At 50.0% G+C, this 13,982-nt stretch overlaps 1 long non-coding RNA gene across 1 annotated transcript; it reads right to left on the reverse strand.

Moving 5' to 3' along the window:
• Positions 1–1,265: 1,265 nt before the first annotated feature.
• LOC133789920 (uncharacterized) lies at positions 1,266–1,793 on the reverse strand. The gene is made up of 3 exons (XR_009873786.1): positions 1,766–1,793; positions 1,610–1,683; positions 1,266–1,496 (listed from the first exon to the last, which is right to left on the reverse strand). It is a non-coding gene; the product is annotated as an uncharacterized LOC133789920 (long non-coding RNA).
• Between the last annotated feature and the right edge of the window lie 12,189 nt (positions 1,794–13,982).

Below are 13,982 nucleotides of genomic sequence, written 5' to 3' on the forward strand. Positions count from 1 at the left end.
TATTGATACCGAAGTCTTTCATGTTAATTATGCATATTAGCATGATGTAGCCATTTTTGTGTAATTATTTATATATGATGACAAATATTATGATGAATAAATTTTTAGATTTTTGTCATTGTCTGTGGGAGTAGTTTCTCCAAATCCTAATTAATTATGTTAATGAGTTATTTGGTTCACAACTGTCATAACAACCTCATTAATTTAAAGATTATTTCTTTCCTTGGTCTATAAAAGGACAACTTCGATCCACTTGTTAGAGCATAGAAAATTCAGATGAAACAACAGAAAAACCATATTAAAATAGAGAGCTCAAGTGTGGAAATCAAGATTAAGTATCAAGAAAGATTGTGAGAGATGGGTTTGATGAACTGTATTGAGAAGCACAACTGTTGGGAAAGTGCTTGCACAGGGATTGAGAGGAAAACACCTGTGTGATTGAGTGTTTAGAGAGTTTGATCCAAGATTGTTCTAAGAAGCTCCACTGAAGTCATGTACTCATTTTGCTAATTGAATAAAGAAGAGATAGTAGTTCCTAAAACTAGATTAGATTCAAGATCACATTAATCTTGTTCTGAACCAGTATATATACTTGTGTTGATTTATGCTTTCATATTTTTCGTTTTCTAACTGTTTGATAATTAGTCTTACTCATTTGTGTTATCACTACAAAAAACAAGGCCTATACCGAGAACAAATGTCCTCAGTATAAGTCTCCATATTCTCGGTATAGCCTCTACCGACAACCAGTCATCGGTAGTAAGTATTCGGCACAGCCGCGTCGGTAGAACGAAACTTCTACCGACGACATTCAAAATGTTCTCGGTATAGGGTGTCCTGAGGACAATGTCACCGGTATAGAGTAAAAAATATCCTCGGTAGAACCAACCCAAATTTGTCATCTTAATGGTATATACCGAGGACAATGTCCTCGGTATAGACTAAACCAGAATTTTTTTTATATTTGTAATATTTATTTATTTCCTTACTTATTTATTTATTTTGAATTAAATATAAAACAATAGAATAAAATTAAAACACTTATATTAAACATATAAATAAAAACATAAGAGTATGTTTGCTGAATCAAAATAAAGAGTTGTCTTAAACATAATAATGTAATAATCCATTGTAATAAAATTCATACATAAGTCCTACTGAGTCGGTGCTCCAACATCGGGATCATCGGGTGGTGGTGGGGCACATTGAGATCTCGAGGTGATATAATGAGTCCGGACATGCTCCTCTAACTGTCGAAGACGCTCTCTCATCTCAGACATCTCTTCATCTCTAGTTTGTGAAGGACAAAAATCAAATGGAGTTCGGTCCCTTATGTTAAGGATACGTCCATATCCTTTCTGGTGGCCCCGTCGTTTTCCGAAGACAGTTTGTACCAAAGATATGTCTTCATCTTCAGGCACACTCGAAACTGGTGTGGAACTCTCAGTATCAGTTGTCTGTGTCTGCTGTGTGTCGCGATATGCACGCAATTCCTCCTTTGATACAATGTATAATGTAATTATGTTTTGTAAACAAACAATTAAAATTTTGAAAAATGTTTAAAAAAACTTAACGTACCCAAGTATTTTTGGCTGTCTCTATCACCCACCCTGTGCCTGATTTATGGTGAGTATCCATCCAGCTATCCGGGATGGGCTCAAGTTGCCCAGTCTCTAAATTGCGCTGTCACGTACATATATTTTTATAAAATTAATAATTAAACGTAAATAAGAAAAACAAACTAAAAAATAAATAATTAACTAACTTTTTTATAGCGCAGCGCTGGGATTAACTGAGAACCTCCATAGCTAAGTGTTTACCGAGTTTTTCGGAAACGAATAACTAACGGAATGATAAAAAGATAAGAACTGTAGAAATGCTGAAATATAACTAAACAAACAGCGTTTTTACGTGGTTCAGGCGTTAACAAGCCCTAGTCCACGAGTCGATGTTATTATACTTGGAAAAGGTTACAGTAAGATGGCTGGTGCACAAGAACTTCACACACTTACAGTGTTTCTCTCGGGTTCTCTTGAAGAAGATGAAGCTAGAGAGATTTTAGTAGAGTTTTTGCTATATGATTTTTTCGTCCTCCTTCTTGTAAAATGAAGGGGTCTTTATAGCTAGGGTTTTGGATTAGGGTTTTTCTCTACGTACATGAGTCTTAATTACACCAGCCATAAATAGGGATACAATTACTGTAGTAGCATGGCTACAAGACTCTATGTGGGTATATTTACGTGAAAGTATGGGGAACACACAAAGTCAGCCGTCTTTTCCAAGTTGTCAGCGGAACAGTAGGCGAAAAGGTACCCTTAGGCGTGCTGGGATGTGTGCGGCTTTGACCTGACGGGCGTGTCAGGCGGGATCCTGTGTCAGGCGGATATCATTCCAAATATGCCTCCTCCAGGACTCGACCGTTTGGCTTTGTTCCGTGCGAGGCACGGAACTGCTTCCGCGGAGACCACTCGAAGAGCTTCTCCTGGAAGGAGCTTCCCCAAAGGATACCCCTTCGGGAGTCCGGGAGAGTTGACGAGTTTCCGTATTGTGTTTGCTTGGAAGAGTAATCCGGACACCAAGCGGGAGAGGTGAAGCCTTTCTGTTCATCCGCGAGCTCTGGTCACCTATCGTGAAAGACATCGATAATTCTGCTTCCCCGAGGCCATCAATCTAAACGCTATCCGGAAATCTGGATAACATTTACCCCCCAAGGTCACGGAGCTTTGAGGGATCCGGGAGCTTGTACAATCGGTTTCTTAGATTAGGCGAGGGGGCACCTTCTGTGTTCCCGGAAGGGTTCCTTTTTCCCGCCTGAGTGTTAGTATGAAAAAGAAAGGGAATTTCTTCTGTTTGAGATCAAGTACTCAAGTGCGGCAAGGACCACGTGTCATTCTGGGAATGGTTCTGCGACCAAGACGTGTGCGTGAGGCGACTGGTTGAGTATGCGTGCGTCAGTCATCTGACTAATGATTTGACGGTTTTTAATGGGACTCCGTGCCCGAGGTGGTGTAATGATGGGAAATAAATACTTTATTCCCATCCGAGGAGTCATAAATAGGATCGTCGCTTCCTCTCCAGCCGTTGGATCTGATGCACACGGAATGGGAAGATCGGGACCGTCCACTTGAGGAATTCGAAACGGCCTCTTCCCTGCTATAAAAACGAGGGAAAGGACCTTTCTTCCTCTTTACGCTTTCAGATTCTCCATCTTTAGGATTTTCATATTTCCAAACCTTCGAACTCTCAGGCTTCCCAGCTTACGTTCCCCCGAACTTGCCATTTCTTTTGGTAAGTATCTGGAAACTTTTCTTTTTGATTTGGCAGTGGGTTTATTCCCCGAAGTTCCTGGTTTGAATCGCCGTTCGTCTTTGCAGCTTTTACTTCTCGCGATCGTGCTGTGCAGTGATCCAGTTACTCCTTCAACCTCCAACTACCCGAATATCAGTAAGTATTTCTACCTTGCTCTTTCCTCCCAAACCTTAGGTTGTTGGTAGTTGTTAGAGTAGAGGTTTCTACCATTATTGCTTATGTGCATGTGTGAATAGGGCTTTGGTAGGCATGTGATTGATTGTGAGTCGATAAGTAGCCTTTTCTGCATGTTTTGGCGATTTGCGTTTGGAAAGTCGTCCCTTGTTTTGCTGTTTTAGGGCATAAGCATGAACGCCTTTAGGGTGTCTTTCTCTGGAAAAACACTTCTTTTGGTGGGCTTAGGCTCGGGGTCTGAGTCTGGTTCCTTGCTGTCCTTCGGGTGGCATGGTGCCAATCCCTCGGTAAGCTCGGTGGGAGCCTCTCCAAGCAGTTTTCGGGGAGGGTCTCCCCGACGCCTTTGATACCACTAATGTATGACAAGGGTGCTGACTGCTCAGGGTGTTTTCTTCTTTCTTTTCTTTTGTCCAGTGACGAACATCTCGAAGGAACAACTCCTTGCTGCGGGGGAGGCTGATTCTGCCCAAGAGAAGGGCTCTCCTGTCGCTGGTGGAAAGGGGAAAGGAAAGGCGAAAGCGGTCGCGGCTAGCCCACCAACCTCCAATAGTTCCATCTGGGAGATGGACCAAAAACCGAACCTTTTCAGGAATTATGGCATGCTGGAGCTGTATTCCTCTGAGGCAGGCCTGAAGAACATCCCAGGTCTGATGTGGCACCGTTTGTCGGTGCTGGGCGAGTCAGCTAGCCAGAGTCACGAGGGCTTTGGTGCCTGGAGCTGGGCACACATAGTGTGCGGGGCGCACTTGCCCCTAAGGAGTTACTTTGCCAATTTCTGTGTGAAGGCGGGGATTGCCCCCTTCCAGTTAATTCCTCCCAGCTACAAGCTCTTAGCAGGGTGGTTCATCTTTTGCAAGTCCCGGAGACTGGAACCTCCTACCCCGGAGGAGGTGCTGTACTTTTACGGGTTGAAGTCTCAGCCTATGAGGGGTCATTCAGACAAGGTGGGGTTTTACAGGCTAGAAAGGCACCCGGACGTGATGTGCCCCACTTGTCATACCGCGAGGGTCCCAGACCTCCGGGAATACTGGTTCCTGACGACTGGCTTCCCGCTGAAGAGGGTGCCAGCCCTATCTTTGGACTTCAAAATCCCTGGTAAGCGCTCCTTCCTCTCTTTTTCTACTTTGTTTCTTTGCACTTGATTTGCTTTTTGGGAGGATCTCTAACGCTTGTATTTGATTTTCGCAGAAGTCGTCCCGCGGACACCTCGCTGCGCGGAGATGATAAGGAGGTCCAAGTTCTACGAAGGGCTTTCTGAGGAAGAGTTGAAAGTGGACGGACTTGTGACCTCCGAATCGTTGAGGGAGTATGGGCTACTTGCCTCCTTCCAAAACATCGAGCCAGTGAGTGGCAGGGGGCAAACTCAGGTGTCAGCTGATATCCGGGAGCAGATTGCCCTGGAGCTGTCTAAGGTGATCACCCAAGCAGCTCGGGACGAAAATACTCTATCTCCTAGTTGGGCGGAGAGGTTCCTCGACCCCCAGCCGGAGGAAGAGGAGATCGAGGCTCGCCACGCCGCGGCTTACCCTAACGAAGGGGCTCCGGGGGCTAGTACCTCCGGGAGAGGTAAGACTAGTTTTCGATTGATCCACACCCCCAGCCTGTCTGAGATTTCCCGGACCTCTCAGATGGGGTTTGATCCCCGTTTCCTTAGGCTAGATCCGCGTAGGATACCTTTCGACAGGTATTGCGATAGGGTAGATGAGCTCCTCTGGTGTCTGAGTGATGGTAGTCTGCCAGAAGGTGTCATCATGGTTGACCCTTCTTCTCTCAACATGTCATTCCCGGACTTCAAGGAGTACGGGAGCTTCCTGGAGCAGGAAGCGATGTTTTGTTTTGCTCGGGGAAGGCCATCCACGTTTCTCGTGCATGGTCGTCCCTTTCAAACTTTTCTTTTTCTTGTTTCTTGTTCCCTGCTGGCGGGCTTGCTTGTGCTTTTATGTTGTTGATTGTCTTGTCTTCCGCTTATCTTCTTTCTCATTGCTTGTTGGTTCGTTAACCTTGCTTTGTACGTTTCTTGCAGAGTATCCCGAAGCCAAGATGTTGGGGAGGGTTACTTTGCTTATTAAGAAGGCTGCCACCAGCCAAGACCCGTCCACGGGGAAAGGACGGAAGACCAAGGCTGGTAGGGGAGGTAAGGCTGCCTCCCCCAAGAAGACAAGTGGCGAGGCGCAAGCGTCTCCGAGGGTAGAGAAGTCCCCTGCTGACGGGCCTTCCGAGACTATGATGGTCTCGAGTAGCAGCAGCGACGGGGAAGGGCTTGTGTTCCCCGTGAGGACAACTGGGGTGAGCAAGCGTCCCGGAGAAGATGCTGAGGGCGCTAAGAACAAACGCCTTAGACACTCTTCTCCCGGTCGAAGGCAACAACAACAGCAATGACAGCAACCACAACTACAACAACAGCAGCAACAGGAACAAGAGAGACAATCACCAACGCCGCAGCAGCAGCAACAAGGGCAATTACTTCTGCTGCCGCAGCAGCAAAAGCAACAGACCGGGGCCTTAATACCCCGGCTGCCTCCTCCTCCAGCCCAAAGGGGGTCCACCCTTCCGGGGTCTCCGTCTTCTCAGACAACCAATCTTCCCCTGCCTGGCCTGAAGTTCCACTTTCCGCGGAAGCCAACCAGTTTTCCCGCTGCTCTCCTGGAGGGTGTAAGACGGGCCGATAGTTTTTTGAAGAGGCGGTTAGAGGCGGAGAAGGCCGTTACTCAGGGAAGGGCAGATAACTTGTCTGCCGTGAAGAGAGCTGAGCTGGCCGAGGGGGTGAGATCTCTTCACCCGGCCGGAGCGGTTCTGGATGGTCCAGCCTTGGAGAAGAGGCTGGTGCCCAGGCTCGGACGTGCATTGGCGCCGTTCGGAGCTGAGATGATGGAGGACATGGCCCTGAGCTTATGCGAGCTCAATTCTGAGAAGTGGGCCATCAGTAGCAGCAAGGATCCGCTGTTGCTGACACACGCTGTGAAGCAGCAACTGTCCGGGGTAAGCCGTCAGTTGTTATTTTTTGGGATCACCTGTCTTTTGGTCCGGCTTTAGCTCATTCTGTTGTCTTTCCTTGCAGGCCTCTATGATCGCGAAACGCTCGTTCCGGGAGGTTGGTGCAGCTCTGGTTCAGCTGGAGGAGAGCCAGCTGGCTCGCCAGGCCTTGGAGGCGGAGAAACAGAAGCTGACCCAACAGGCCTTGGGGGCTTCGGAGAAGATTGATCAGGCCCGGCGTATGGCTGAAGAAGAGGCGGAGAAGAAATATCTTGCCAAATATCAAGAGTACCGGGCCAAGGCAGAGAATGAGTTTAGACAGCGGTCAGATGGGATGAAGGCCGAAAACTCCAAGCTCCGGGAAGAGCTGTCCCAAGCTAATGTGGAGAAGGATACCCTGGAAGCCCGCTTGCAATCAAAAAATCATCTCCTCCTTAAGCGGCAAAGGAATATTCCACTCTTCAGAGTAAGCTGCACGAGGAGGAGCAACTCCATAAGAGGAGCAGGGATCTCGTGTCTATGCTGCAGTTGGGGCTCGCCGAGAAGGATAAAGAGATCGGGGCCTTGCAATTCACTGCCAGGGGGCATGTGACCGAGAAGCAATCCGTGCTGAACCAAAATAGGGAGCAGCGCAAGGAGATTGATTCTCTTAAGGGGGAGCGGGATGCCTCCAAGGCCGAAATGGAAAAATTGAGGGCCCAACTAACTGTCGCGGAAGCACAGCTGGCAACCTCCAAGGCGGAGCGCTTGAAGGAGAAGGAGGATGCTGAGGTGATACTGAACAGGACGATTAATATATCGCATGTGGTCCTCATGCATCAACTCTGGAAAGTGAACCCGGAGGTATTAGGCTATCTGGGAGATGATGCCGAAGCCATGAGGGAGAAGCTACTCGTGTGGGATCAGGGCCCAGAGGCGTACGTCCAAACTTACAACATTGACGAACGTGCTGAAGCTTCTGAGGCGGGAGATCCCGGAGAGGCGGGGACCTCTGAACCTTCTCATGACCAAGTTCCTCCTTCTGATGAGCCGACTCCGCCAGCCTCCGTTGAAACCGATGCCCCCGAAGCTGCGGTCGTGGAAGCTGTAGTTACCCCCAATGCTTGAAGGGGTTTTATCTTTAATTATTTTTCATTTTGAGTTTTTCATTGCGGACATTTTTACCATAATCATAGCATTCTTCTTTCTTTTCTGCCGAGTTCTTTATTTATCCTTGCGCTTAGGGTAGACATTTATACGGTAGAAACTGTTGTAGGGGCGTATGGGGTTTTGGTTCCAACGGCCAAAACCTATGCACTTCCCACTTGAAGCTTTAACGGATGATGTCTTTTCCCATGTAGTTTCTAGGTTACGAAGGTTTCCTGGTTCCAAGGGCCAGGCTCCTTTCACCGTATTTTAGCTTTCCTGAGGCAAATAGCCAATCCCGGGACTTGTAGTTATACTGTTCGCTGGGATTGCTAAGGTGAGTCGTTCCATTGTTTGGAACAGGAGTTCTTTTGGTGAGCGTCGCTAGACTTAAGGTTAGATCTTTGCGAAGCAAAACTAACTGTTGTTGCGAACCTCATTGTGGCTGACTTCAGGGACCTGGCATGGAGCCCTGCGAGGCAAGGCTTATTGCTGTCGGGGAAATCGCCACGCCCACCAGGTGTGATCCTGGAGCAGGGGCTTAGCGAAGCAAAGCCGGCTGTGAGTGGGGGGATCAAGCATGTCTGCTTCTGGAGCTGAAACTTGCAATGGCCATGGAGCTTGCCATGCATTATTTTGTGAGATCCGGAGTTGGAGCCTGCGAAGCAAGGCTTACAACGGTCGCGGATCTTGCCATCTTTCGCCTCGCTGGACCCGGAGCTGGAGCTTGCGAAGCAACGCTCTACAGCGCTCGCGGATCTTGCCAACTTTCGCCTTGCGGGACCCGGAGCTGGAGCTTGCGAAGCAAAGCTCTACAGCGCTCGCGGATCTTGCCATCTTTCGCCTTGCGGGATCCGGAGCTGGAGCTTGCGAAGCAAAGCTCTACAGCGCTCGCGGATCTTGCCATCTTTCGCCTTGCGGGACCCGGAGCTGGAGCTTGCGAAGCAAAGCTCTACAGTGCTCGCGGATCTTGCCATCTTTCGCCTTGCGGGATCCGGAGCTGGAGCTTTGCGAAGCAAAGCTCTACAGCGCTCGCGGATCTTGCCATCTTTCGCCTTGCGGGACCCGGAGCTGGAGCTTGCGAAGCAAAGCTCTACAGCGTTCGCGGATCTTGCCATTTTTTGCCTTCCGAGACCCGGAGCTGGAGTTTGCGAAGCAAAGATCTACAGCGATCGCGGAGAATTCTGCAAAGGACTTGTCAGGGAGTTGGGGGTGTTTTGGCGTAGCTCTATGATCGTGCCTCAACCCCCAGTCCCGTCCATCGCTGGGCTACACAGGAGATAATTCTTATGATACATAATGGCAGGCATTTCCATGGAAATTTTCACATAAGCACATAATGCACATACGACACGTAATGCAAGCATGTTCATGGCAACAAATAAACCTAAGCTCAACAATTTAAACATTTCAAACAATTTAAAAATTTCAAACACAATGCTAGCACATAAGTGGTGTTCTGTGTACGTTTTGTTCAAGGGGCGTATGGTTATGCCTTAGCCATGTATACCCCCCAAGTGAGCGTGGGGTCCGGACGTCTCCGGACCGCGTGGTCACTTGTTAAAACGCAGCTTTGAACACAGGGATAAAAAGTGCAGTAAAAGCGGAGTGAATCTCTCCGTGTTTCATTAAATTAGCCTGCTAGGCGTGAGTTTTACAACAAGGAGGATTATTTCCACATTTTTCACTTTTGTTATTTTCACCAAGGACTTCCGACTGGATGGTCCGGGGCCTACTGGTAGTAACGGCGGAGGTGCTCCGCGTTCCAGGCGCGCGGGACTTTAGATCCGTCGAGTCTCTTTAAGTGATACGTCCCATGGCCCACTTTTTCTTGGACTTCGTAGGGGCCTTCCCAGTTGGGTCCGAGTACTCCTACTCCCGGGTCCTGCGTAGCAGGAAATACTCTCCGTAGGACAAGATCCCCAACTTCGAATGTACGGCTCTGGACTCTCATGTTAAAGTGTCGGGCTATCTTGCCTTGGTACATTTTTAGTTGGACCTGCGACTGCTCCCGGAGCTCCTCGATCATGTCCAAGGACTCCTGGAGGAGGGCATGGTTCCGGGTAAGATCGTAGGTGTCTTGCCTGTGAGAGGGGATCATAGCTTCTACTGGGATGACGGCCTCGCAACCGAAGGTCATGGAATAAGGCGTGTGCCCCGCCGAAGTTCTCTCTGTTGTGCGATAGGCCCAAAGTACTCGCGGAAGTTCTTCCGGCCAGTGAGCCTTGCAGGCTGGGAGTTTTTTCTTCAACGTGGTCTTTAATATTTTGTTTACAGCTTCCACTTGCCCATTAGCCTGGGGTCTGGCGACTGCGGAAAAGCTTTTGATAATTCCATGCGAAGCATAGAAGTTCGTGAAGTGTTCACTGTCAAACTGCCTTCCGTTGTCGGACACAATTTTCCGTGGAAGCCCAAAACGACACACTATATTCCTGATGACAAAATCCAGTGCTTTTTTTGATGTGACCGTGTTCATAGGTTCAGCTTCAGCCCATTTGGTGAAGTAGTCTACCGCGACTATGGCGTACTTCACTCCACCCTTTCCAGTTGGGAGGGAACCTACTAGGTCAATGCCCCAAACGGCGAACGGCCAGGGGCTGGTCATTAGGGTAATTTCTGTAGGCGGCGCTCGCGGAACCTTGGCGTACCTCTGGCACTGCTCACACTTCCTGACATAATCCACACAATCCTTCTTCATGGTGGGCCAGAAGTATCCTTGTCGAAGGATCTTTTTGGAGAGGCTCAGCCCGGAGGTATGATCGCCACAGAAGCCTCCGTGAATCTCATGGATGATGGTGCTGACTTCGGTTCCGGCAACACACCTAAGGAAGGGTATGGACAATCCCCTGCGGTAAAGCTTTCCATCCATAACCACGTATCGGGGAGCTTGATATTGGAGCTTCCTTGCGTCAGCTTTATCAGTGGGGAGCTCTCCGGTGGTGAGAAATCTGAGGATGGGTCCTATCCAGGAGTGGGAATGGTCGATGATGGCGTTTATCCTTCGTGTCTCAGTACTGGGGGCTTCTAAGTGCCCGATGGGGACTAAGCCATACTGTTCAATCTCCGGGTCCGTTGCAAGCTTGGCCAGCGTGTCCGCGAGTGAGTTCTGGTCCCGGGGGACCTGGCGGATTTGGTAGCCTTTGAAATGCTGCAGCAGATCGCGGGAGAGAGACACGTAGGCAGCCATCCTTTCGCCTTTCGTCTGGTATTCCCCGGATATTTGGTTTACCACAAGTAGGGAGTCGCTGTATACTTCGATTTTTTGGGCTCCGACTTCTCTGGCCAGTCGTAACCCAGCTAACATGGCTTCGTGTTCTGCCTCGTTGTTGGATGCTGGGAACGCGAAACGGATGGCGCTCTGGAGCTGATGCCCTTGGGGAGATATTAGGATGACCCCCGCTCCAGCTCCTTTTTCATTTGAGGCTCCGTCTACATAGACCTTCCAGGTGGGAAGTTCCGGGACAGTATCTTCCGGGAGGTCATTCATTCCCGAGCATTCCACAATAAAGTCCGCGAGAGCTTGGCCTTTTATGGAAACACGTGGTTGGTAGTGGACGTCGAACTGGCTCAGTTCCATGGCCCACTTAAGCAATCTGCCAGAAGACTCGGGCTTCTGCAGGACTTGTCGGAGAGGGTGGTTGGTGAGTACTTTGATGGTGTGCGCTTGGAAATATGGCCTCAGCTTCCGTGAGGCGATCAGCAAGCAGAGGGAGAGTTTCTCGATCATCGAATATCTGGACTCGGCGTCCAATAACCTCTTGCTTATGTAATACACAGGGAGCTGGATACGGCCATCTTCCCGGACGAGAGCGGCACTTACTGCGTGCTCAGTCATAGCTAAGTATAAGAACAACGCCTCTCCTTCGACAGGTTTGGACAGAATGGGAGCTCGGGTTAAATGTTCTTTGAGGTGTTGGAAGGCTGCTTCGCATTCGGGGGTCCACTCGAACTTCTTGTTTCCTCGCAACACATTGAAGAAGGGGATACACTTGTCAGTGGCCTTGGATACGAAGCGGCTGAGAGCAGCTATCCTTCCGGTAACGCTCTGGACATCTTTATGTTTCCGGGGGGAAGGCATATCTATGAACGCCTTTATTTTCTCAGGGTTGGCTTCCACTCCGCGGGAGCTGACAATGAAACCGAGGAACTTCCCAGACGAGACCCCGAAAGTACATTTCTTTGGATTTAGTTTCATCCCGTACTTTCGGATCACGGCGAAAGCTTCCTCAAGGTCGTCACTGTGGTCCCCGGAGGTCTTGGACTTTACCAACATGTCGTCCACTGTGGTCCATGTTCCTCCCCAGTTGGTCCTTGAACATTCTGTTTACCAGACGCTGGTAAGTCGCCCCAGCATTCTTCAAACCGAAAGGCATGACCACGTAACAGTAGACACCCTTGTCCGTGAGGAAGCTGGTGTGTTCCTGGTCCGCGACATGCATCTTGATCTGGTTGTATCCGGAGTACGCATCCATGAAGGATAAGAGTTCGTACCCGGAAGTAGCGTCTACCATTTGATCGATTCACGGGAGAGGGAAACAATCTTTCGGGCAGGCCTTGTTTAGGTCCGTGAAGTCAATGCACATTCTCCAGGACCCGTCAGGTTTCGGGACCAGAACTGGGTAGGCCAACCACACGGGATAGTGCGACTCCTGGAGAAAGCCTATGGACATCAATTTGTCCACTTCAGCTTTGACGGCTTCGGCTCTCACTGGGTCTAGCGGCCTCCTCTTTTGGCGAATTGGAGTTGCAGATGGGTCTATGTTGAGTGCGTGGCACGCAACATTGGGATTAATCCCCGTCATATTAGCGTGGCACCATGCCAGGATATCCTGATTATCCTTCACAGTGGCCACGATCTTATCTCGAACGGCCGACGGCAGGTTTTTCCCCACCTGAATGACCTTGGTGGGCTCTCCCGGGTTGAGGATCACCTCTTCGACTTCCTCCATCGGCTCTATTTCCTTCTCGATTCCCACTCTTGGGTCGAGTTCGTCAAAGTATGCCTCCTGAGCACCCCCAGTTTCTGGCAATTCTTCCGCCAAAGGAATGGCAGCAAACGTCTCTTGGACCGTGTAGACGGATCGGACGGAGACGTTATAACAGCTCCGCGCACTTCTTTGATCTCCTCGGAGGGTGCCAATACGCCCATCGTCGCATGGAAACTTCAAACATAAGTGGCGTATCGAGGTTATGGCCCCACAATCGATCAGGACTGGTCGGCCTAAGATGGCATTATACGCCGTGGGGCAGTCGACCACCACGAATGTGCTATGCTTGAAGGCACAAGCGTCGCTTTCTCCTCTGAGGGTGACTGGAAGTTGAATTTTGCCTAATGGCATGAGTGTGTCCCCATTGAACCCTTGAAGCTGGATGGGGCATGGGGCCAGGTCCGTCTCTGTCAATCCGATCGCGTGGAAGGCCGCTTTGAAGAGGATGTTCACGGAGCTTCCGTTATCGATCAAGATCCGTGAGACCTTCTTATTGGCAATCTGGGCTTCCACTACGAGGGGATCGTTGTGGGGGAAGTGCACATGTCGAGCATCGTCCTCCATGAAGGTGATGGGAAGATCCATCATTCGGGGACGTTGAGCAGGTGATTGGACCAAAGCGCACATCTCCTCGGCGTGCTCTAACTCCTTCAAGTACCTCTTCTGGGAGTTGCGGGTACTTCCGGCAAGGTGTGGTCCTCCGGAAATGGTGGCGACGTGTCCGTCAACGGGTGGCGGAGCAAGGCCGGGCGGATATGGGTTGCCTGGTCCTGGAGCCAACAAGGCAATGGGCGCCGGAGCGGGTGGAGCAGAAAGTGCTGGGAACTGAGACCCGGGAGCTTGGGGGTGACCGGCTCCAGGAGCGCTAGCGGCCCCCCTCTGTCCCGGGGAATATGCAGCTCCGTGAACTACCCCCTGTCCGGGATAGATAATGGTTATCCTCACCCACTGACCGAGGTGTCCCGCTCTTGCCAGGGACTCGATCTCATCCTTCAGCTGAAGGCACTCATTCGTGGTGTGCCCCACGTCTCCGTGAAACTCACACCTCTTATTGGAGTCTCGCGGACGCCTTCCTCCGTGAGACACTTTCGGGGGCTTCCTGTAGTTGACCATATTACAGGTCGCCCGATAGACATTCTCTCGCGAGTCTATCAAACTGGTATATTCCGTGAACTTGGGCTCATAGTCCTTTCGGGGTTTCTTTGAATGGTCTCCCCGGTTGGAGTTTCTTCCGCTTCGTTTGCTCCGCGATTGGCTCAAATTTCGTTCTGGGGCTTCCGCTTGCGGCTGCGGCATGCCAGGAGCGATACTACATCCGGTTTGTACTGCTCCGTACCCAGAGAAATGGGTTTGACTCGGCGTCTGAGCAGACGCGGAAGGCCCATACACACTTGGAGTGAATCGGGCTCCTGG

This window comes from Humulus lupulus, chromosome 7 (assembly GCF_963169125.1).
Source record: "Humulus lupulus chromosome 7, drHumLupu1.1, whole genome shotgun sequence".
NCBI lineage: Eukaryota > Viridiplantae > Streptophyta > Magnoliopsida > Rosales > Cannabaceae > Humulus > Humulus lupulus.